We start from the raw sequence: 21,149 nt of genomic DNA, 5'->3' as shown, positions 1-21,149 counted from the left end.
CCGCTTCGGCATCCCCGAAAGGCGGCTGCGCCAGGAAGGCGGCGTAGCGGCCTCCTCCCCCCCTTCCCGAAAGGCGCCTGCGCCGAGAGCGTGGCGTAGCGGCCGCCCCTCCCCCCGCCGCCGGCATCCCCGAAAGGCGTCTGCGCCAAGAGCGTGGCGTAGCGGCCTCTCCGGGCCCCCGCCCGCCGGCGCTGCCCTTACGCTGGCGGCGTACGTGGAGGCGTCGCTTTGCCCACACTGGCTGCTGCGGGGCGGGCTCCGGGCCGCCGCGGCGGGCGGGGGAGGGGGAGCCGGAGCCGGAGCTTGAGTCGGAGCCGGCGGGGAGGAAGCGGCGGCGGCGGCGGCGGGGCGGCGGGGGCTTCCAGAGACCACGGGCCGGGCCGGGCCGAGCCGGCGGACGCCGAGGCGGAGGAGGGGCAGCGCGGGACCCGGCGGCGGCCCCCCACCCCAGCTATGAGGAGGAGGGCGGCGGCGGCGGCGGGGGTGGGGGCTGCGGGGCCCCGCTGGTGATCGCCCGCCCCCCGAGGTAAAGCCCCCGGGCAGGGGCCCCGGCTGCGGGCCCGGATCGCGGCGCGCACCCCCGCCCCTGGGCCCCCCGGCCGGGACCCCTCCCTCGAGCCCCCCCAGACCCCCTTTCTGCCGAGATCCCCCCCAGACCGCCTGCCGAGCCCCCCCTCGTGGACCCCCGCCCCAACTCCCGCTTCCTTCCCAGACTTCCTGCCGAGTCCCCCCTTCCTCGACCCTCCCCCATACTGGAGCCCCTCAGACTCCCCTGCCCAGCCTCCATTGCCGGGCACCCCCTCTTTCCCCCCTTTCCTCCCCTTTGTTTTTAGGAAGCCCTTAAACTGAGGTGGGAGGTCTCCCCCAGATGCAGCTGGGTGCCCCCGCCTGGGGACCCCCTCTGTCCTCTCTAGAGGTTTGTCCCCACTGAGTGGGATGTGTGTGTGTGGGGGTGTCCCTGACACCCACACCCCATCTCTCACACACAGACACACACACACACACACACACACACACACACACACACACACACACACACACACGGTGTGGTCTTCCTATTTTCTTGTTCTTTCTGACACTTCCCCCGCCCCACCCCCATGCTCTCCCCCTTTTGCCGGGGGCTGAGTTGGGAGGTCTTGGTGCCTGGAGCTTTTGCACCCTTCCTGTCCATGGTGGGAGAGGGGCTTGCAGGGGGAGGTTTTCCTGTCTCACCCCTACCCCCTTCCAGCCTTTCAAACCAGAGATTTAGAGCTGTCTGGATAGTGTGTGCCCTTCCCCCACTTGGGGAAGGGAGGTTTTCCCATAGTTTCCCACACCCTTCTCCTTTTCTCCTTTCTCAAGGCTTAAAGCTGGTGGGGTTTAGGCTAGATACTTTTTATAGCCCTTTGAGGGACATGTTTTCCTACCTTAGTCCCATCCCCTTACCACCTCACCTCTTCCTCCCCCCTCCCCCAGCCTCCCCTTTCGGGTTTGCCCTTTGGTGTAACGATTGTGCCTTACTTTGGAAAACTGAGGTGATGGTGATGATGGTCAACACCTCCCCCCCCAAACTACTTCCCAATGGGCTTCTCCTCCCCCCTTCACTGTGGGTGGCCTCTATTAGTCTCCATTTCCCCTTCCCAGTGTGCTCCCCAGCTCATGGACAAAATCCATCTGTTCAACTCTCAAGTGAGAGAGAGGCTTATAAAGTACAAAGGATTCAACCTGGGGTAGATGGGGAGGGATTGAGGGAACCAGGGAGGAGGGGAACTTCTTAAAAAATAACCAGAGAAAGCTGGGGCCCATGTGGAGTTAGTGTAACTGTTGATATGGATGGGAAGAAGGAGAATAGGGAAGGTTTATAGTGAATTTGAAACCATTTTTCTAGGCCACTCTCCACTGGAAAAGAACTGATAGATGTTAAACAAACTGATAGGGTGATCAGGATTCTAGGTCTGAAGGAAGTTTAACATTATTGTGCATAGGAGAAAAGACCCCTGGCATGCATGGCTAGGGGCATATTCAGATTGCCTGCCACCAAATGGAATTTGGGGAAATCGAGTGCCACGGATCTGGTAAATATTCTTGAAGTCACATACACAGCTTGTCTCCTCCCTTCTCCCGAGCAGAAGCTGTTTAAAAAAAAAATCATTGGAGATGTTTGCTGTCTGCCTGTGAACAAACAAGATGAGGATGGAAATAGGAAGGTTGTTGGAAAGAGTGGGGTAGCTACATATGAGAAGGGTGGTAGGTATGAAAGAAATTAGGATCTTTTGGAATGATTTTCCCAAAGCTTTCTAAAATGTGGTTGATGTTTGGACATCTATTTGCTAAAGCCTGAGTTTGACAGTATTATACTGCCTTTGGGGAAGGAGAAGAGGTGTGTTTGTGTCTGTGTGTGTGTGTGTACATGTATTCATGTTCTATTTAGAGGGGGGGTGTGTGGTGTGTGTGTGTGTGTGTGTGTGTGTGTGTGTGTGTTTGTGTGTTCATGTTCTACTTGATTCCTTATCTGAGCCAGAAACAGTGATACTACCTTAAAGGTAGTTAAATCTTAGTCCATAAAATTGGCAAATTTGCCTTTTTTTTTATTACTTACAGTGGAGAGCTGACATGAGGATGGTTTTTGCTTGTTACTGTTTCATTGAAATATCTCTGGCTTGAATAATTTGGTAGTACCATAGAATGTTAGAGTTGGTATGTGTTCGAGAGGGAAAGTATCCTTGTTTGTTGTCCTGTTTTCTTAAAGTTACCAGTCCTCTCTAACATATTCCTTATTTGTGCATATTCTTAAAAAGTTGAATGGTAATTACATTAAGAATTTGAGGAAGTGTAATGGAGATGGTGAATTTGTTAGGATTCTACATTTCCATGGATTTCACCCTTTGGGAAATTTTGAGGGAAGTATGGTAAGGATGGTTGTACCTAGGGACAGATGTGGCTGTTTCTCTTGAAGTGTAATATGTTTATGTATTTATGTATCTGTATGCATAAACTAGATTTATGCTCCTGCTCCAACCCCCTCTGTAATTGTTGCCCAGAGGGTTAATATTGGAGTGACTCAGGGACTCTGAAAACAGACTGAAGATTGCTGTTGTGGACATTGAGCTTTTCACCTTGGACTGGAGAAGCTAAGTCTTTTCACACCAGTTGCCAGTAAATATGTTCACTGGATTTAGGCCTAATGCCATTCTGTGGTTCATTATACTTTCTTTTCCTTCCTCAGTTCCTGGCATTCTGGGTAGGCTCCAACCAGAAGAATTTATACTTGCTAAGGCTGGGCCCTGTTCACTCTTTTCTAGATCACAGCCTAATACAAGGATCCATTTATTTTCAGTGTGATCTGAGAAAGGTTGAGTTTACCCCCAGTAACCAAAAGTGTAAGATTTCCTTTTTGGGGATGATTATTTGACCCTGTGGAATACAGCTGCTAGCCTCCTTATTCCCTAGTCAGGTGAGAAGAGGACCATATTGACATTTTTAAAACCTGTTGTGTTTTTTTGCTCCCATTTCTTTTTTTTGCTCCCCTTTCCCTGCTCTTATCTGGCTTTCAGAATTTAGAGAAATCTTGTTAGTTTGCCAGATTAAGATTGATCAATTCAGGTTTTCCATCTGACCTCTTGGGGGGGACCCCTACCCTAATCTGTGATCCCCTCCCCCAACTCTTGTTGTCACATGTAATAGGGCAAGTCTGATCTGAATGAGACTGGGAAATATCAGAGCATCAAGTTTGTTCTCTTCTCAGATCTCCTACCAGGCCTTTTCTGTTTATATAGGTGGTGATCTCCATGAACCTTGTTAAGCAGTATCATGAGATACCTTGTAACTTTGAAGGACTCCTTGACTGTTGATGTGAATGTGAAATTTGGATGTGAAATTTGGGCACAATTTAATGATTCAATAGAATCATAAGTTACTTTATAACTTTAAGAACAATAACTTCTGGTTTGAGGCAGTCTTCACCCCAGAAACTGCCAGGCAACCCTCAGGACAGCTTCAACACAAATGTACTCTGGAAATACTTGGGCTCAAAGTATATTGACAAATTCATAAATCTTAGGGAAGTTTTGGAGGGTTAGGTATAGAGGAAAAACCCCAGGATAAAAGTTAGTTAGACATAGAAATTTCATCTGTTATGAAATTCATGGTAAATGAAATTTAAATCTGTTTTATCTGCAAAAATATCCACCTAAAATACTTTAAGAAATTATAGACAAAATTTTGCACCTCTTTATGTTGTATGGAATAGCAGGGTTCTGTGGCATATGATTCAAGAAGCATTATTCTAGGTTTAATTACTGCTGAGTTGAGGGCTCTTCCTCCTCTGGTAATCTTGTTTTGTGGTTAACTAAGGTTTGGGATATTTCCTTTGGGAAGGAACCTTAAATTCAAGCGAATGGAGGCTGGAGTTTTTTAATCTTGGTACTTTGAAGGGGAAACAAACTGTTCTGGACTCTTAAAATATTGGGAGATTACAATATCATGTGGAAAATGGGTTTTCTCAAATCTCTGGGAAAGGGCATTGGGTAGGTGGAGTGCTTCCCCATAGCATTGAAGCTTTAAACAGGTCTCCTTGCTACATCATCCTTTAGTCAAGGACCAATTGATACCTTCTAATAATCCCTAGTATTTGTGAGTTTGACAGTCCTTATCAGTGTCCAAACACAAAGTACATATACTTTACCTTGCCCTGCTCTAAAACCTGGGTGTCACACTGCGTGTTCTCTATGCTTTTGTTGTAAAGAACATTGAACTGGGAGCCAGGAGAGTTGGTTGCTAATCTTTGTGTACTAGGGACTTTGGGGCAAGTTGAGTCATCTATGAAATTCAGGGAATGATTATTGGATTAAATATCTCTTTGGTCTCTTCCAGGTCTAATCATCTGTCAGAGAATGCTAGAGCTCCTTACTTGAGAAAGTGTTCTTGAGGTTTCTAGCTAAAGTTGATGAAAGTGACCTAAAAGCTGGACAGTGTTAGAAGCCCCTTAAGCTGATTTTTCTGAGTAGATTGAATGCTCTTTAAAGGTAGAATCTATATTAGACTTGCATGAGTCAGGGCACGTAGTGAAGGTACTTATTTGATTTTGGGTTGAGCATGGACTATATTCCCTGGCACTGCCTACCTATCTCATACATGTCTACCTCAAGTATGATCTATGTAATTGGCTTTATTTTTCTTATATTTATTTACTTCCAAAGAGTTCTTATTTTAGGATTATTATGCATAGTCAATTCAAATATTAGCCCCATATTTTAGGGAAAGTAATAGGGATACAAAGATAAAATCAGGTCCTGCCCTCAAGATGTATAATTAAATTTAGTATAGTACATACTTCTCTATCAGAATTAACAAGATACAGGGCGGCTAGGTGGCACAGTGGATAAAGTACTGGCACTTGGAGTCAGGAGTACCTGGGTTCAAATCTGATCTCAGACACTTAATAATTACCTAGCTGTGGGGCCTTGGGCAAGCCACTTAATCCCATTTGCCTTGCAAAAAAAAAAACCCTAAAAAAAAGAATTAACAAGACACAGTCCTACACTCTGGAGAGATCTCTTGTCTCTTACAAGATCTATTAAATGGACATTTTATCATACCTAAAGCCATCTCCCATCATCTCCTTGTCACTTCCCAGGATTGTTCTGTTGTTTTGTTAAAGGAGATTAGGTAACATGCTTTGCAAACCTCAAAGGTCTATATAATGTGTGACCTGTTTGTGGGGGGGGGGGGTGGCTTGAGGCTTATCCATCAGTGTGGTGCTTGTTTTTGGAATGCTTTGTCATCACAGTTCTCTATAAAACATTCTGTGGTCAGAAAAGCATAATTCTAAACAAGTTTTTTGATCTTTTTAATATAATTAAATGACTTAGTATAATATCCTTTTATTTTCATGGAGCCTTCATACATGATAACTTCCTTGAATAGACTGGGTCATTTTACCTTAACACAGTCTGCTTAGAGATGATAATGGGTCCCAAGTCCCCCCTGGTCAGAACACATATGGAGTGTTAAATTCCAGACCTTGCATTTTGAAAATCCAGAGCTCCTCTAGAGGTACGTTACCAGAATAGTAAGGGAGTCTGTAAACTTTCTGTAAGGACTCTCACATGTCTGTATATAGATACATAGTGTATTGGAAGCCAACAATCTCTTTGCATTTAATGTCCAGACTTGGACTACCTTGTAAGCATTTTGCAAGACAACTATTGTGTTTTTTTTCTGTAAATGGTAAAACTGATTTACCAAATCTACAGTGTTTGAAACCTTGATAACATTTTTTATTTTTTTATTTCCCCTCAAATCCAATAACCCTTCTGTTACCCTAAGTTCTGTTGATTTTACCTCTGTCATATCTCAGATTTATCTCCTTTTCAGTGAGCCCTTTGTTAATAGCCCTTTCTATTAACATTTTTAATTGTATTCGCTTCTGGGTTCTATATTTTGGGGAAGAATTTTGACAAATCTATGTAGTTAAGGCATGGAGACAGAATTGGAGATAGCTTTGGACAAGGATGAGTTGAAGCACTTCTAGATGTCTGATGGTATCTTGAAGTTTTTGAAAGGTTCTCACAATGGAAGGAGGAATCTAGGCTTGTTAGAGAGCACTGTTAGAGAGCAAATCCAGGAGGAGCACAGAGATTAGCCAATTCTGTAAACCCACTTTTTTCCTACAGTCTGTCCCTTTTCCAATCCATCATTTCTATCACTGCCAGATTAATTATCTGGTGTAGAGATCTGATTTTAGCACTCTTCTCTAATTACCACCACCAGGACTCAAATCGCTTCAGTGGCATATGGAATATAGAGTGAAGTTCAGAGATTTTACTGATCAATAAATGAGCATTTTTTAAAATGCTTACTAGGCACTGTGAATATATAGTGAAATTGCTCCTCCCTCAAAGAGGAAGCATATATCATTCTGCCCAGCAAGCAAACATGTAGGTAAATCAGTCTATAATTCAAAGTAGATACAGGTTATTATTGGGGAGGTCCCTGAGTTTGGAGAAGATCAAGTCATTCTTCATCTAGAAGGTGGTACATGAGCTAAGATTTAAAGGAAACTAGGGATTCTCAGAGACAGAAGTGAAGAGGAAGTGCAAAGGCGTGGAGTTGAAATTGAACATCCTGTGTGAGGGAGGGCCAGTTTGCCTGCATCAGGAGTGTCCAGTTCAAAACAGACCCAGTTCCTGTGGACTGTATGTTGACTTTTAGAAAACCACATAAGAGTATCAGTATTGAGTTGTATTTCTATTTCTTTTGTTAAACTTTTCCCACTTATGAAGGGGAGCAATATCTATTAAAGCTGAAAAAGTTAATTGAAGCCAGTTTGTGAAGAAATTTGAAAACCGAACACTAGTTAAGCCTAGAAGTCTATGTTAAGCCTTTCTTCCCCTCCCTCAACACCTGTTGAAATGCTCTTTAGTTTTTAAGGCCAACTTCAGAAAACCTTCAGGATTTCAGTGCTGGGCAGCAAATATTTATCAAAACAGTTCCATTCAAGGGATCCTGCTGGGGATCCTTGAATCCTCAGGTGCTAAAAGGTCCCTAGGGGCTGAGGGTCAACATGGACCAAGACTCATCCTTCTAGAAGCTTTGATTTTATTTTTGTGTCTGTATCAATAATGTATATTATTAAATGCAAAGTAGTTTTGGTGGGGACCAGGAGAAATGCTTACAATTTGGAAAGCATCAGAAAGGCCTCATGGGAGGGTCCCTAGGGATTCTAATTGTAGGGGGAGAGGCCTCAGGATCCTCTTAGGCAAAATGTAGGTAAATGTAAATATTCTGTCAGTCAGTTGGAGCCTGCAGTAAGAATGATAGGAAATAGAGGTATACTGCAGTTTTCCATATCAAATACAAGAGTTAGTATTTTGTCCTATGGGATTTATTTCCACTATGTGGAAGTTTTGATGGGGAAGTGAAGTGGTCAAACCTTGGATTTAGGAATAACAGATTGACAGATGTATGGAGGATAGCTTGAAGAGGGGAGAAAGTGAAACAAGATGACCTATTAGAAGCCTCTAATTGCAGCAGTGATGTGGGGCTTGACTAAGGTGATGGTTTGGTTAGTAGAAAACTGGGTGCTAAGGGTGAAGGGGAGAGTTTGTATCTGACTGGGACTTGTCTCTCTATGCTATTGTAATCATTTTATCTCTGACACCTGAAGTACCTTAGCAGAGTAAGATAATAACTGGTCTCCCAGAAGATCTGGGTTCAGATCCTGCCCCTGGGGGAGGGGGACGACTATGTGGACCCATGTAAGTAACTTTTAACCCAATGCTCTAGGCAGTTCTAGATTTTGACCTGATAATACCAAAAGGTTGAAGACCTGAATTAGTAGAAGGTGTTTTTTCCCCCTCACACCTTTTTTGAAGCTAATTAGGCTCCCAGGTCTTTGTAGCCTCTGGAACCAAGTCATCCATTTAAATCCATTAAGTGACTATTATCTGCAATGCCAAGTTATGGAGTTAATAGTCATAGTAAGAGTAGTAGTAGTAAGAGAATAGCTAGCATTCATCTATCAAAGCACTGAATATCTCTTCACAACAATCCTGGGAGACATTGATTCCAGAAAATCATCCCCTCAGAACCTGAGAGAACTTTTGCTTGGAAAATAACAGATTTTTAGGTCAAAAAGTATTTAAGCATCCTGTTTCCTTGGACCTTCCAGCCTCTGCTGTTCATGTTGAATTGATGCTGAGTCCCCTTTAAACAACAGCTCTTGGCCTCTGCCTAATTCAGCAATCAATTTGGGGTTTTTTTGTTAGAAGAAAACTTGAGCTAAAATATTTGACTTCTATACTTCTGGAAAATGGGCACGATAGTGTATATGTTCAGCTATCTTAAAGACTTGTTTTAAGGATTAAAAAATTTAGAGAGAAATGCTTTGTAGGGGCAGCTAGGTGGCGCAGTGGATAGAGCACCAACCCTGAAGTCAGGTGTGCCTGAGTTCAAATACAGCCTCAGACACTTAGTAATTGCATAGCTGTGTGACCTTGGGCAAGTCACTTAAATAAAATTTTTTAAAAAATGCTTTGTAAACTGTGAAGTGTATTTAATATTTAATAGCAGCTCACATTCTTATTTTGGGGGGAAGGAAGTAGTATCAGTATGGTTTAAAGATATTTTTTATTTTGAACTTAAGACCAATAGAATGTTTCCAGATACAAATGAGCAGAAGATTGTACATGAATTTGCAAATCCATTTTGTAGAGCTTTCTTTTCAAGTATATAATAAATTCAACCTTTCAAAGTTGTCTTGCTTGTTTGTGATTCCTCTTGGCTTTCCTTCTGTTTTATTACTTTAGGGGGAGAGCCCTATCATCTTTCCCCTTTCCTCCACCCTCTCATTAAAAACAAAAAGAAAAACCAAACCCTTGTAATAAGCATAGTCAAACAAAACAAAGTCCCCTAATGTATCACATTCTTCTTTTCCTCACTTAAGTCCCTTTTGATTCAATACAGGCTACTCTCTAAAAGATTTAAGAGTTTTGTAGAAATACACTCAATGCTGTCAATTGTAGACCAGTCAAGTGAATCTGATTTGAGGGGAGAAGTGAATTAATTTGGCTTGACTATGGGATTTTCCGTATTATGAAGATTAGCTAACTGAGCCTCAGAATGAAGTGATTTTGAAGCATAGGAAAAGACTTTAGAGATTATTTGGTCATTTCATTTTTTTTTTTTTTTTTTAGGTTTTTGCAAGGCAAATAGGGTTAAGTGGCTTGCCCAAGGCCACACAGCTAGGTAATTATTAAGTGTCTGAGGTCGAATTTGAACCCAGGTACTCCTGACACTCCAAGGCTGGTGCTTTATCCACTACACCACCTAGCCACCCCGGGTCATTTCATTTTTAAGGATGTTAACAGGCTTTGGAGTGGTAAAGTAACTTGCTCAAGATGATGCAGGTAGTGAATAGCTGTCATTCTATAAATGTAAGTTCTCTAATAATCCCAGAGGCAATGTTCTTTCTACTACATGCTGCAGATTGGCCTGCCTAAAGTGACACTAATAAGAGGAAGAGCCACAAGTCAAACTCAGTTCATCTGACTCCCAAGATCCTTTCCCCCTCACCCCCACATACTATACTAGCACAAGATGTTACAGTGATGATTTTAAATTATCAAGAAAAGTTTAAACTATGTTTATTGTTTGCTTTTTAAGAAGGCTAGGAAATATTTAATAACCTTCAGCTATCAGGAAAACTGCTATCTGGAATACCTCGTTCCTTAAATGCTTTGGCTATAATTTAAAAACAAAAGTTCCAGACCCACCATGCCTTGAAGCTACTGAATGGAATCTGTTGTCTTAAAAAGCTGTGGATTCTTATCTCTGCTAAATGTCTGAATGTAACTTTGCTTGTAGGGGTCTACCTCATACTTATACTTTGTTTCCAAGAGAACATTCCCCCTGGCAAGGCAAATAATGGGAGGCAACTTTCAAACTCCCAAAGCAGTTTGATGTTGGGACCAACTACTTGTTCCTCAGCTTCCTCTTCTATAGTCAACTCTCCCACCTTCATGCCCAAGTGAATTTTGAAGCTTTCATCACACCTTTCATCTTCAGCAGGATGTGTCTGTAACAAATGTAATTACACCCTCCTGGTTCACCAGTCTTTCCAGAGCAAGGTTAGTGTTACACTGGCAACAAGTTCTTTCCGATTGGACTTCTTGGCGTGAAATTCCTTGAGAGTCTGAGTCTCTATGGTACTAAGTGGGGCTATTATGTAGCCAGGAATCCCTTTGCGCTGCAAGAGTTCTGCCTGCTCATTAGGTCTTTTCAGATTTAGGGTCAATTCCAGTTTTTCTGCTTTATGTTAGAAGTGAAATTTTCATTTAGAACAGTGTCAGAATTAAAAGGGTTTATTTTATAATTGGAGATTTTTGAATGTAGGCTTTCAGATATGAGAGGAATTTTAGTGCTTCAGAGTTTCTTAGAATATAAAACATTAGTGCTGAAAAGATCCTTAAAATATAGAACTCAGTGTTAGATATAGAAAAGGACTTTGGAGTACAGAATGCTATGGTCTTAATGGATTATAAGTTTAATACCAGTGTGCTATGGCAGTCAAAAAGTTAACATTTTGATTGCATTGAGAGATAAAATGTATAGAATGAGAGAATAGTCAGACCGTGCTGTAGTGCAGTGTTCAGTGACAGGCATCATAGTTGTATTGATTAAACTGAAGATCATTCATGGGGGGGGGACCAGGATGAGGAAGAACTCTATGTGAATATAGGTGAAAGATATGTTGGCTGTATCACCCAGAAAAGAGAAGATACTGAGGAGACGTGATAATAGTTTTGACATATTTGAAAAGGTTACCATGAAGAAGTGTTATTCAGAAATAGGTGTAATGGGTGGGACTTGCAGAGAAGTAGATTAATACTTGATATTAAAGAAAAACTTGCAGCAGTAAGAACTTTACAGATGTGAAATGGGCTTTGGCAAGTTAGTGAATTCCATTTCAAATAAAAGTTCTTAAGACTTCTTTTTTGCATATAGCCATGATTTTCAAAGTTATGGGATGAACGGAATATATAGCATTTGAGGTTCCTTTAACTCTTGATATCCTATGAATTGGATGGGATCTTAGAACATTGTTAGAACTGAAAGGTAATCCTAAGTTTCTCATATTGCAAATGTCCCTAGACTCATGATAATACATAAACTACTGTGTACTGACTAAAGTGGTGGTTCTCAAAATTTGTTGGTTTCAGGATCCCTTGACTTTTTTTTTAATTAAAATTTTTTTTTCTCCAATTATATGTTAAAATTTTTTAACATTTTTTTTGAGTTCCAATTTCTATCCCTCTCTTTCTCTCTCACCCTTCCCTGAGACAATTAGATATAGGTTATACATATGCACTTATATAAAACATTTCCATAGTAGTCATTTTCCCCTCGACAGTCTTTCATTTCAGAAAAAGAAATTGAAGAAACCATCAATAAACTCCCTTAAGAAGAAGTCTCCAGGGGGTGGCTAGGTGGCACAATGGATGGAGCACTGGCCCTGGAGTCAGGGGTACCTGGGTTCAAATCCGGTCTCAGATACTTAATAATTACCTAGTTGTGTGGCCTTGGGCAAGCCACTTAACCCCATTGCCTAGCAAAAACCTAAACAAACAAATAAATAAATAAATAAATGAACTGTTTAAAAAATTAGGAGGAGTTCTGCTAAATTCCTTTTATTATGCCAATGTGGTGCTGATACCTAAAACAGGAAGCACCAAAGCATAATTATAGACCAATCCCATGACATTCCTAAGATTTATTATCTCTTCAAGGAGCTTTTGTTATTTTGTGAATATATCTTTAAAAATTAAAACATCTTCATATTATTATGAAATAATTTTAACCTTGTGAACCCTCTGAAAATGGCACCTGGACTACATGTTGAGAACCAGTGGGTTAAGGGAAGGTTAGGGAATTTTTAAGTTTGGGCAAAGGTCATTATTATTAAGTAGGATACTAAAAAGGATTCCTTTTCAGGTTTGCTTCCAGAGTTCACAGTATGATTTAAGCCCCAGAGTTTGTATGTTTGTTTTTTTTAAAGCTTTTATATTTAATCTTGTTCAATTATATGTAAAAAGTTAAAAGGTTTTTTTAAATTTTGAGTTCCAAATGCCTTCCCTCATATTCATTATACATGTGTAGTTGTGCAAAACCTATTTCTATATTAGCCATGTTGTAAAAGAAAACAGACAAAAAATTCCCTAGAAAAATAAAATATGAAAAAAAATATGCTTTGATCTCCATTCCAGACTCACTTTTCCTGGAGATGGATAGTATTTTTCTTGTCATAAGCCCTTCAGAATTGTTTTGTATCACTGTATTACTGAATCATTGCTATTACCATGTACAAAGTTCTCCTGGTCTGGACTTCACTTTGCATCAATTCATGTAACTTCCAAGTTTCTCTGAAACTATCCTACTTATAGGATAATAAATATTATTCCATCAGTATCAAATGATTTTTCAGCCATTCCCCAATTAATGGGTATCTCCTCAATTTCCAGTTTTTTTTTTACAGGGCATGGATTAATGCTAAGCCTTGGAGTGTAGCTGAAAGGCAAATATGGAATGATCCAGTAAACTGGGAAATCTGTCAGTATTTGAGTAACGAATCTATACAAGTCATTGTTGTAGGTGCTATGGGTGATAAGTTGGCTTTAACTCCCTTGAAGAATTTGATGTTCTAGGGGGCATTTACAATTCTGTGAAGTAGCTAGTACAAATATGGTAATTTCCTTTAATTCAGCAAGCATTTATTAAGTGCCCATCATAGGCAAGTATTGCTAGATAATGAGATAACTACAGAATATGTACATAGCTACAGAGTAGCTAAGTAGATAGATACTACCAAAACAAACAAAAACATTTCTTCTTAGGGAGATTACATTCTCCTGGGTAAAATAACTTGTAAACTGATAAACTTGTTTCCTCATTTATAAAATGAAGGAATTGTACTAGATGGCATTTGGAATCCTTTCTCACTTTAAATCTGTGATCACATAATCCTAAGTAAATACAATTAAAATATGTGAGAATAGGAAGAGCTAGCGTGATTAGGAAGGACTTTCCATGGGTGGTGACCCCTGAAATTGATAAATAAACTGAGGCTTTTCAGCAGTGGAGGAAGAAGGGGTGCTTCTAGTAAACCAGGCTGGAAGTCTTTGTGAGTGAGCTACTGTAGTTAAACTCTGGGACTTTTAAAAGCAAAAGGGAAATTTGCATTTTATTGCATTTCAAAAACAATAGGGAGCTACTAAGGTTTTTTTGGTCTGGAGTGTGGGTGTGCTGTAGTTGCATTATTTTGGAAACTTAAGAGATTTTGGAGAAATGAGGAAAGAGACTAGAAATCAAGAAGGCCTTTTTAAAAGGCTATCCACCAAGGAAATAGAGAAGTTTGGAAGATTGCTGTTAGGAGGGAAAAGATGATTAATGTTCTGCAAGTGTTTTAAATGCCAGTAGGATATTTGAGTAGAGGACCCACTGACATTTGATTCTAGTGGGCCTAGAGTACTAGGACTAGGTATATAAAGGTATTCCTTTGTTTTATGTGAGGAACGTGAGACTCAGACAAGGAAAAGTGCCTTCTGGAGTCACACAGTTTAAATGGTAAAACTGACTAAGACCTGTTCTATAGTATGAAATGTAGAAGTGTAAAGTGAATGATGTTGACAAAAAGGAGTTAAAGGAGGATAATATCATTGCACAGTTGTGTTTGAGGAAAGATGTCTTAAGAGTCCTCTTCCCCTCCTCTAAAAATCTCCAACTCTCCAACATTTGTCATTTTTCTTTGCTGTCAATATGTCTTTGCTGAAGTGCTGTCTCATAGTTCTTTTAATTTGCATTCCTCTAATCAGTAGTTATTAAGAGCATTTTTCATGTCTTTAACTTTGATTTCTTTAAAAAACTGCCTCTTCCTATCCTTTGATCAATTCTCTATATATATTTGAGGAATGAAGCCCTTGTCAGAAACACTTGTAAAATTTCCCAATTTCCTTTTTTTTCTAATCTTGGGTGCATTGGTTTTGTGCAAAACCCCTTTAATTTAATATAGTCAAGAGGTGGCTAGGTAGTGCAGTGGATAGAGTACTGGCCCTGGAATCAGGAGTACCAGAGTTCAAATCCACCCTCAGACATTTAATAATTACCTAGCTGTGTGGCCTTGGGCAACCCACTTAACCCCATTGCCTTGCAAAAAAAATTAATATAGTCAAAATTATTCATTTTACATTTTTTAATGCTATCTCTTATTTTTTCACAAATTCTTCCTTTATCCATAAATCTGACAAGTAAAATTTTCCATGATCTCCTAATTTGCTTATATCATCACCTTTTATGTCTAAATCATGTATCCCATTTTGACCTTTGCATAAAATGTGAGATATTGATCTATGAAGGCAAAGATCTTCATAAGTGTGGGTTTAAAAAAAATTTGTCAGTACATACAGAAAACCAGCCTGAGTCTAACATAGATTATTCCTCTAACAACTTCTGTGTCCAGTGAGAATGCAAGGAAATAGCATGGGGATATCATAGAGACTGTGAGAGGCCTTTTTAGCCAGTGCTTACCTGGACCATCATCTTTTTTTTTTTTTTTTGCAAGGCAAATGGAGTTAAGTGGCTTGCCCAAGGCCACACAGCTAGGTAATTAAGTGTCTGAGACCGGATTTGAACCCAGGTACTCCTGACTCCAAGGCCAGTGCTTTATCCACTGCGCCACCTAGCTGCCCCCATCATCTTTTTTTTATTGTTTTTTGAATTTTACAGTTTTTCCCTCCCCCCCACCCCCACAGAGGACAATCTGATAGTCTTTACATTGTTTCCATGCTATATATTGATCAAAATTGAATGTGTTAAGAGAATCATATCCTTAAGGAAAAAATAAAATATAAGAGAGCAAAATTACATAATAACATAACCTTTTAAAAAAAATTAAAGGTAAAATAGTCTTTGGTCTTTACTTAAACTCCACAATTCTTTCTTTGGATACAGATGGTATTCTTCATCACTGATTCCCTAAAATTGTCCCTGATTGTTGCACTGATCAAATGAGCAAGTCCATTAAGATTGATCACAACCCCATGTTGCTGTCAGGGTGAACAATGTTCTTCTGGTTCTGCTCATTTCACTGAACCACCATCTTACCATGAAGTTCTGGGCCAGGAAGCTCAGTGAGGGCCCTATTTCAGTCTGATCAGTCCAAGGTTTTGAGTCTGGGTGCTTCTGGGGTCTCTTATAAAGTTCTGCAGCTCAGGTGTTCTCCAGCTTGGTGATTGTATGGTAGGAAATTGGTTACTTGTGACTGCACTGTTTAGGCAATTGGAATTGGATTCTCAGGGAAGTCTGGTTCTCGAGAAAGTCTGATCATCTTGTTGTGTGCCAAAGTTAGGACACATTTTATTTTCTTCTCTGGGTTCAAGGATTAGGGGCTTAGCTTATTTGTTTGGAGTCTAGAGCATAGAGATGGTAAAGAGTCATTGAAAATTTTTCTGAACTAAACTAACAGTAACTACCATTTGATCCTCACCACTACTTGGGGAGAGGGGGATTATAAATTGGCTGTTATCTCTCTCTCTCTCTCTCTCTCTCTCTCTGTCTGTCTCTTTCTCTGGCACAAAAGTGACTATTAAGACTAACCCCCTTGGGGCAGCTAGGTGGCATAGTGGATAGAGCATTGGGCCTTGGAGTCAGGAGTTCAAATCTGGCCTCAGACACTTAATAATTACCTAGCTGTATGACCCTGGGCAAGTCACTTAACCCCCACTGCCTTGTAAAAAAAAAAGACTAACCCCCTGGGTTTTGCCTTCTTTCTCGCCACTTTAAAAACAAAACCACAAAAAAAAAAACCCCTTTAATTTTGATTGGTGATTCTTCCTATTTTCTAGAAATTCTGTGGAATCCTGTCCCTGCCACTTTGTTTTTATTACTTCTTATTCTTCAGTCCTTTCAGTCATGTCTGACTTCAGGACCCTATTTGGGATTTCTTAGCAAAGATAACTGAATTACTTTAAACCATTTCTTCTCGAGCTCATCTTACAGATAAGAAAACTGAGGCAAGCAGTATTACTTGTCTAGGCTCATACAGCTCATGTCAGAGGTCATATGTGAATTCAGATCTTCCTGACTCTAGGCCTGGCATTCTATCCACTGAGCCATCTAATTGCCCTATATTCTTTTTTGTTTTGTTGTTTTTAGATTTTTCAAGGCAATCGGGTTAAGTGGCTTGCCCAAGGCCACACGACTAGGTAAGCATTAAGTGTCAGATGTCAGATTTGAACTCGGGTACTCATGACTCCAAGGCCAGTGCTCTATCCACTGCGCCACCTAGCTGCCCCTGCCCCATATTCTTACTGTTACTATTATTCTATTAGGCTTTTATTGTCACTCCTCTGAATTGGTTTCTCTGCCTAGTTTCAACTCCCATCCACTTTATCTTTCATTTATGGCTAAATTAATTTTCCTCATCCAGTCTAAGCTCTTAGAAAGTAGTGACTAAATTTAACCTTTGTATCCTTAATGTCCTTTAAATGTAAACACTTACCAATTGTTTGTGTATGTGTCATTTCTTCAGTCACTCCTCCTTGCCTATCTAATCAGGTCCCTCTTCCTTAGCCATTGCAGGGCTTCTGGAATCTGGCACTTTCTTACCCTTTCTGCCTTCTCTCACCCCACTTGCCTATTTACACTTGATTCCACAGTGAAAGTGCATGGTCCAATAGCCACTCCCGGTGATATATTCCACCTCTGAACCTTTGCTCACTGTTTCTGATACTTGTAAATCCCTCCCCCTCGCCTTCTTCTTATTTCATTTACCTGTTGAAATTCTACCTTTCTTCTAAACCCAGCTCAGATGCTACCTCTTCTCTGAAGTCTTCTGATACCTTCTAACCCAGATACGGTCTTTTCCCACTTAGACTTCATTTTACTTATTTCTTTTATGGATTTAATATTTCCTATTTAGGGAATTTTTGTGTGTAACAATGATTTAGAGATAACAGGGAAATTTTTTACTCAGGTATATGGATGAAATAAATTTGCTAGTCTCAATTTTTTTCCTCTCTCCTGAATATTGGCTAAAAGGGAATCTTAGCATCCTTGAGAGATGAATGCTATCTATAACTTCCTTGACAAGTGGCCAGTAAGCCTCTGCTTTCATTTCCTCCTTCCCCTAGATTATGAGTTTATGAAATTAAGAATTATATATTCCCCAGGACCAAGTTTAGTTTTCATCATATTAGTAGATGTTTTAATATGTATTAAGAGGTGAAGTGTAATTCTTTCCTAATTTTATTCTTAAACATAGGTATTTTCTAGTAAAAGGGAGCAGAATCTGAGTTGCTGCCTTTCTGTAGTTTGTCATTTTTCAAGGTGTCATCCTTGCTTGTAGGTTATAGATTGCTTTTGAGATAGGAGAGGCCTTAGCATCATCCAGCAAGGCTGGTGCAGAGCTTAGGGTGAAATATAAGAAGTCTTGGTTTCTGTGATGGTTTCTATTGTGGGCCAGGGGTCAAAGTACAAAACCTAGCATTGAAGAACAGGTGGGATTTTTTTTTTTACACACCTGATTCTAAGGTGCACTGTCTGCTTATTTAGTGCCAATATTTAACCTGCTTTTATGACTCTAACTTGGAGACTGCTTCTTTTAACCTCCAAGTATTTACTTTTAAGGGAATAGAAAAGGTAGGTATATGTGTGTGTGTGTACACATACATGCGCATTTGTATGTGGGAAGAAGTGGGGAAATTGCTGATGTGTTTTATCATTTTATCTAATTTCCTTATTAAGAGACCTGGCAGATTTGATAGGAATTAGAATTGCTCTCTTCACATCTTCTCATTTCAAAGATTAGAAAACCAGGACCTGGGAAGAGGAAATGACTTGCCAGGTTTGTGTAAGTGAGAAGGACTAAGACTGGAATTCTGAGGTCATCTGATTTCAAAACTGGTTCTTTTAGGAGCAAAACAAATTTTCAGCCTAAAGAGAGGGGAAAAATAATGGGGAGAGGAGAAAGGTAGTATATGTTAACCATAGAAGTTAATGAGAATCTACTAAAGATCTAGCAGAAATATCTGGTGATGAATGAAAGAAGAAACTTAATATGTACATTTTGTCTAGGCTACCTCCTATGTCTAAAAGTGTCCCTTTCCTCTTTCTCTCCTTTTTAGTGTTTATTAGGAATAATCCCACTCTTTAGCTAGAGCAGCTTTGGTAACTGGCTAAGAAATTCCAGGAGGGCCCCTGCTGTCTGGGTTAGATTATGCTGTCTTTAGTGCTTTGGACTGTTTCTTTTCAAGTTCATAATTAAACCAAATGGACAGGTGGGGGGGGGGGGAAGTGAAGCATGATTCTGGAGCATTGAGTAAGACTTTGCCAGAAAAACTATGTGCCACAATGAAATTTGGTGCAGGATCATTGGATCTGAATTTGATTCTTAATTTCTAAAATATAGTTATCTAGAATGTCAGAACTGGAGGAGATTATCCAGTCCAGCCCTTTCATCTTTCATTTTTTTAATTATTTTTTCAATTGATAAAAATTCAGCCCATTTTTATTTTTTTATTATTTTCTCAACAAAAATCTTAACATTATTATACATGTAAGGAAAGTGAGGACCCAAGGTTATTTCCCAGTAACTTGCCCAGGGTTGCATAAATACTAAGTATGAGCCTAGATGCCTTACCTCCCAGATTTATAGTCTTTTTTTCCATCTTCTGTTACTCTGCCTTTTATGAAGCCTTACTGCCTGATGTGGAGTATATTATAAAATCAAATCCACCAGTATTTATTGATTTTATTTTCTGTGCTCTGGCTGGGGATGGAAAGAATTGTATACAGTTTGTCATTGGAAGCTAGGATGGTGAATGGGTCAAACATCATGCTATGTAAGGACTGTTGAGGAAATTAAGACTAATTCTAAAAGATCAAGATGTGTTATCTGGGCACAGATCTTTCTTTTCTAGTCTTGATGTTACTTCCTGAGGTTTCTCCCTTTTAGTATAAGATTGCCTGGGTCAGTAGGCCAGGACTTAAGTTTTTCCCTTCCAATATAATGCTTGCTGCATAATCTGGATTTCATGGATTTGTGTTCTGGAGAGGCTCAGAGAAATAGTGGGTAGAGAACTGGCCATGGGATCAGGAAACTCTTTACTCACAGCTCATCTCCATCACATCTGGACTGGATTGTCTGTTCAAGTTACTCTTCTCAGTTTTCCAGGCCACACTCAAGGACCCTCCATTGTAGAGATGGTGCCAGTCTCCACTGGTAGAGGGCATTTCCTCATCTAAGTGCTTCAGTGAAAACACTTATTTCCCAATGTTGTCCTTGGTTCAGGCATTTTCCTGTAGCTCAGTACTTGATGGTGGCATGCTACTTTTGCCGCTATTTAGGGAGTGTCCCTACTATGTCTTATCCTTCTGCCTTAGTCATTCTTATCCAGGGCTGCAAGTGATTAAAAACAAGCAAGGAGAAGTCCCAGCTCTTCAGCTACTGTGATCAAGAACTGATTCCTGTGAAGTTAGATCCAGGATGTACCTTCCAGCTTGAGTCAGCTATTGCTAAGTAGGGATTGTACAACCATCCTCTGCTGAGGGTCTGGCGTTTTGTTTTAGTGCTCCTTGTAGACTGACCCATTTGCTTTTTCTCTTGTTGAATTTCTGTGTATTATTTAGTCTTTCTAGGCCTGATTCTCTGAGCTTTTCCAGAACACATACATCTCTGTTAACCCAGGCTGTGAAGCCAGCATCACACTGGAAGGGAAAACTTCAAGTCTTGGCCCACTGACCCAGGCAGTCTTAAACCAAAAGGCGGAAACCTCAGGAAGGAAGTAACATCAAGACTAGAAATGAAGGGCCTTTGCTTGGAATACAAAAACATATCTTCATTTTGGTATAGATGTATAAGGCCCCAATATCTGCCTGTCTCTATTCTCAGATACCTGTTCTGGGTTTCTGATTCCTGCTCCTTGATTTCTCTTTCCTTTGAAATTAATTTGCCTACCTGAATGCTTGTTAGATTTCTGCTTCCTCGGGACTGTGTTATTTGGACTTTTCTACTTGGCCAGCTTGCTCTCAGTCACGTTTCCCTTCATTTTCCTCTTTATTTTTTCTGACTCCGGGCTCTTATGTACTGTCTAGATTAGGGGGTTCACAAACTTGTCTCCAGACTAACTTGACATGGTCATGACCCCACTACTTTCTCTGATCTCTTTTGGAGCCTGAATTTCTGACCTGACTTGTCCTGTTAATGATTTGGTTTAATATCTTCTAATAGCACATAAAAATAGCTTGGTACTGGCCTGTTTTGAATCTACTTGTACCCATGGAAAACTGGAAACCAAATTCTCTCAGGAAACACTTCTGCTGGTGTGACAAAAGCATTCCAACATGTTTGTCTTCTGTTTCCTCCCTTTACTGTAGGCCCTGTCTGGATACAAAAGTCAGTTGCCTAGTAGTGCTTACTGCAGCTTAGTCTGTGTCTGATGTCATAATCTGGCAGCACTGTAATTGGTCAAGCCTTTGGGAAAACTTGATGTCACAAAAAGTAGTTGACATCTAAATAAACTCAGGTAGTGGATGAAATTTCAGGGATGGGGAGAAAATATCTTCTATGGTAATTAGTCTCAAAGCACAGGATAACTTGATTAAGTTAACTCAGAAAT

The 21,149-nt window shown here is 40.4% G+C and overlaps 1 protein-coding gene and 1 long non-coding RNA gene across 6 annotated transcripts in view; one reads left to right on the top strand and one right to left on the bottom strand.

Annotated features, from left to right (window-relative positions):
* The first annotated feature begins 322 nt into the window (after window positions 1-322).
* The window catches only part of CSNK1G2 (casein kinase 1 gamma 2), a 91,179-nt gene continuing 70,352 nt past the window's right edge, over window positions 323-21,149 (top strand). For 2 of the 5 annotated variants that reach the window (XM_074204658.1, XM_074204655.1), the window contains exon 1: window positions 323-526. The gene's annotated coding sequence lies outside the window, so the exon portion shown is untranslated. Of the gene's footprint in view, window positions 527-21,079; window positions 21,101-21,149 lie in introns of those variants that run through there. The other 3 variants (XM_074204660.1, XM_074204662.1, XM_074204657.1) reach the window with 2 other exon arrangements.
* Window positions 18,242-20,998, bottom strand: LOC141501017 (uncharacterized). The gene is made up of 2 exons (XR_012472111.1): window positions 19,172-20,998; window positions 18,242-18,465 (listed from the first exon to the last, which is right to left on the bottom strand). It is a non-coding gene; the product is annotated as an uncharacterized LOC141501017 (long non-coding RNA).

Source organism: Macrotis lagotis, chromosome X (genome assembly GCF_037893015.1).
Source record: "Macrotis lagotis isolate mMagLag1 chromosome X, bilby.v1.9.chrom.fasta, whole genome shotgun sequence".
Taxonomy (NCBI): domain Eukaryota; kingdom Metazoa; phylum Chordata; class Mammalia; order Peramelemorphia; family Peramelidae; genus Macrotis; species Macrotis lagotis.
This window is presented reverse-complemented; position numbering and strand designations above follow the sequence as displayed.